The sequence below is a fragment of the Bidens hawaiensis genome, unplaced genomic scaffold, assembly GCF_021521415.1.
Source record: "Bidens hawaiensis isolate Kalapana, Puna unplaced genomic scaffold, B.hawaiensis_p1.1 tig00023076_1, whole genome shotgun sequence".
Taxonomy (NCBI): Eukaryota; Viridiplantae; Streptophyta; class Magnoliopsida; order Asterales; family Asteraceae; genus Bidens; species Bidens hawaiensis.
Window position 1 is genome coordinate 41,163 of NW_027505030.1, and position 3,742 is coordinate 44,904.

Sequence of the window (3,742 nt, forward strand, 5' to 3'; positions counted from 1 at the left end):
TCCTAAAACATGATTGAACATATTAAACTTTTGTCGCGGCAGATCTTGCCGACTTCTCTTCATATCCTCATTTCCTTCATAAACTTCTATCAGTGCAGCCCACAACTCCTTAGCTGATTGAAGTTCTCTAAACTGAAGGGCAATCTCGGGTGAGAGTGCCATAGTTAGAGTTGAAAGAGCTTTCTCATCTTCCTCAACTTCTGCAAAGTCATCATCATCATATAAAGCAACTGGTTTCACAAGAACCTCGGTTGAACCATCTCTTTGATAGGTGATCCTTTGAGGTCCCCTCACAATGCTTTTCCAGATTTTTGAATCTTTCATCTTGGCATAGTGTTCGAAACGGAATTTCCATTCACTGAATCCCTCATGAGACAGTAGACGGGGTATACGAGTAGCAGTGCCCATGATGGAATCCAGTTCTTGATGAAGAGTTGAGGTGATGGAACTGTTGCCATTAGTTAATTGTGCCATTTTAATTTAAGTCCAAATAAAAATTAGGTCCACTTAAAAGTCAGTCCAGTTTAATGGTCCAAATCCAAAAACAAACAGGCCCAAAACAGCAGACCAGGCCAAGAACGTTGATAAAAAACACAGCTATTAACTATGCGTTGACCGAGAACTAGATGTTGACCAATCCTTGACCGAGAACCAATGTAGACCGAAAACACCTCTCTGACCTAGAACCAGTGAATTTGACTAAATCTTGACCGAGAACTCGAATTAGCCGAGAACTAGCAGTCACCGAGAACAATGATCATGCGAGTACTGCTGATTTTTTAGGACAACTGAGGCCGAAAACAAACAAAAAAAAAACTTCAATTGAATTGTAACAGATTTCCAAATAAAGTGGGATTTGATTAGTTTCCAAGTCAAATCCAATCTTTATCCAAAAATAGTCCACTCTTCTTCTCCGAATACTTCCTCGCCGGAAAAATCACCAATACCACCAAACCTTGATATCTTGAATCTGTTGATATCACAATAACGAGACTGAATAGGTCTAAGGCTCCGGTACCAATTGTAAGTCCCGAACTTGGATCACTACAATATGATATCAACCAAACGAGTATTGGTGCGGAATACCAACACTCGGTTATTCAAGAACACAAACAAGAACAAGTAAACAACACACGATTGCTTCAAAACACACGTATATTATTGAATACGTCGGGTGCTTAAGCACTTACAATACTTGATCACAATACTAGGAATGAACAGACCTTAACCCTATACATCATACATCTATATATAGGGAACCAACTAGTAAGGACGGGCCAAAACAGCCATAAGCCCACCGAGAACTCTATAGTAGTTCTCGGCTCACATGTAAAACCAACACCCAAGCCCAAATAAAGTAAAACAATATTAAACGAAGCTCAAACCACAAAATTAGGCCCAACATCAGCAAAACCCTTAGTCCGAGTCTTTATGCAACCGGTGGGTAATGGATGGAGATATGACTGATCTACAAGAATATAAGTCATGGCTCATAGTTGGTATTTGAGGGCAAAGATATATACTAAAACATCTTTTTCTTGTCCAGGTGTTAAACTGAGAGGAGTGTTGATAGTGTGAATGGTATGGACATGTATGCATTACCGAAAACAAAGTACACTTGTCTGGGTGGCTCTATTGTTTTTATAGTATCATTAACTGTATTTGTGGGTTGTTAATCCAGAAATTGTCAGTGTGGGAAACTGGGTATGAACTTAAACCTTACTAGTATTAATGGCGATAATAGACATTCTTATGATGAAGGTTGATGTTTACTTTAGAGTTTGCTTGAGTCAAGCAAAGATAAGTGTGTGGATGTGATGGTCGGTTATTTTGTATATATTTTAGCTAGTTAATTGTATAGTTTTAATTGGTTATTTGTGCGAACAATGGTAATTCATACGTGTTTATCATGTCACAGGTCACCTAATATTAATGCAGTTAATTTGGACTTGTACGAGCACGAGATGAAGACCCGGGATGATGTGCGATAGTGTATGATCAAAACTGAAGAATCTGGGTAAAAGTTGATTTAGCATATTATTTTCTGAAAACAGAGTATCATATGCTGAGCATAACTTGTAGAAACCCGTTACGGATCTAGCCGCTAATACGATACATCGATTATGTACAAGATCTTAACGTTAAATTATTACTTTATTGATAAATATGGATGAATACATTATGGTGGATGGAAATAACTTATGGAGAGCATAATTTAGATCTAGATCTCTCTCTAAATATGTACACTTACAAATGAGCATGGATATGCCTATTTATAGGCCAAAGCCCAATTCACAATAAATATAGATTAAATACGAAGACTAAACCGCCTATAACTTATTCGATCGCTACGGACACCGAAACCGTGCACTAACAGCATAAGAGGAGCATACATCATGAGTTTTTAAAGTATGGTTTGTTGAACAAGAGTATCATACTCTAAAGTTAGAGTACCATTTGCTGAGCTAGAGTACCATTTGCTAAAACTAGAGTACCATATGCTGGACCAAATTAAACTAAGGGGGTCGCATATTATAAACCTTATATAAGGATAAAGTTAGGGTTTGAAAAAAAAACATACCGCCAGAGGCTAGAAACTATTATTGGAGAGGAAAACCCACTATTATTCCATCAAATCAACTCCAGACTCCATGTAGATTGAAGATTCCGTCAACACCATGAGCGGCTAATATCCTCGAATCATACTCGGGATGTAGAGTATTGTATTTTACAGCTTTTTTCAAGTGTTAAAAACGAATTATTTGTAATTATCTTTGATTAATCTATGAGTATTGATGTTTGGTATTATTGTGCACTCAGTCGGTTTAGGTTTATTTTGATCAAAAGGATTAGTTTGCCAGTTGCTATGGTAAATGTTTATAAGGTTATTTTGACTAGTTTGAATATGATGAAGCATACAATTTCCAATAGTTGTGTCACACTGACAGGGACTGTTTGATAACCAGTGACGGATCTTAGCGATTGTTGATGCCTAAGGTTTGCCTAGTTAGTCAATTTGATTTAATCATTAAGCTAATTAGACAAGCACACTAATTGCGATTGGTGTGTTCTAAATCATTGCCACAAGTTCAAGCATTGCACGGCTAGGATATTTTCTCACAGTTTTAGGATAACTATGGTTTGTAGCAAATCCATCACACACACACATGTGTGTGTGTGTGTGTGTGTGTGTGTGTTTGTTTATCCAAGGTGCAACTATACATCACATTACTTTCACCACTAGAATATTTTGAGTTGAAACCGTTTGAATGAGCATATTTCTTGTGTTGCAAACATGGAAAGACATACTGGATAATGAGCATATTTCTTGTGTTGCAAACATGGAAAGACAGACTGGATAATGAACATATTTCTTGTGTTGCAAACATGTAAAGACAGACTGGATACACATGAGTATTCAATGTTTTGTCATCGTTGACAAGTGACCACCCATGTGATTCACTTACATTTGAAAATCCTTATGTATATATACTCACCACCAACCTATAATATCTATAACCTTATCCCATTAAATTTTTTTGTAAATTTTATACTTGATGAAATGAAAAACATCAATGACTTCGATTTAATCACCACCACTTTGTGTAGAAAATGAAATGGAAGATGGTGAAACAGTTAGAACGGGAGCAACTATAGGTGCACATTTTGTTCAAACGCCGCCGGAAATTGAGTACGAAGAAAGTAAACACCGCAAGAAGAAATTCCAAGAGCAAACAGAAAA